The sequence below is a fragment of the Solanum tuberosum genome, unplaced genomic scaffold (assembly GCF_000226075.1).
Source record: "Solanum tuberosum cultivar DM 1-3 516 R44 unplaced genomic scaffold, SolTub_3.0 scf00918, whole genome shotgun sequence".
Classification (NCBI taxonomy): domain Eukaryota; kingdom Viridiplantae; phylum Streptophyta; class Magnoliopsida; order Solanales; family Solanaceae; genus Solanum; species Solanum tuberosum.
The window spans coordinates 42,694-43,444 of record NW_006239824.1 but is presented as its reverse complement, the minus strand read 5'-3'; positions in this window follow the sequence as shown (position 1 = coordinate 43,444).

Here is a 751-nt window from a genome sequence, read left to right as displayed (position 1 = left end):
AAAATTATTTATAAAATAAGTTCGGGGGGGTAATAGGACCTTACTATAGTATAAGTGTGTCTCTGAGATTTCGGGCATAGGTTGGGGGTACTTATGCATTTTCCCAATATAATATTTTCATTTTATATCTATTAAATCCAAAAAAAAATTCATACTATTAAATCCAATATTATTTTTTCTTATTGAAATTTTATGTTGCACTCTATAGGAATTTGAATACTTGTATATTTTAATTTCAGACTATATCATACAATTTTTTTAGAGAAAAGTATTAAAGACACTTGTAAATTCGACGCGAATTATTAGTTTCACTACTGAACTATTGACAACCTTAAAATAACTCGAACTAAATACGAAGGTTTAATTATGTAATTAATGTAATTTGTCTTATAAAACTAAAAAGTCAACTTCACAATTCAAATGTAAGATTATACTAATAAATATGGAATTAATTTAATGTTGCAAGTTAACGTTTAAAAAAAATTGCTAATAAATCTAGTAAGTTCATTAAGTATCAATATAAATCTTACGTTATAAATGATAATAACCAAACAAAAATTTAATTTCTTCCCAATATAACAAAAATGATTTTTTAGTGGCAATAAATATAAACATTAACAAAGAGTGCTAAAGCATTTACCGACATCAGTTAATTGTCATTAGATTCAATTTTACTATAGACTTTAGGGACACTTACAAAGAGAGCAAATTATCATTAAAAGTACATGTTTAGCGACAATCAAGCTATTAC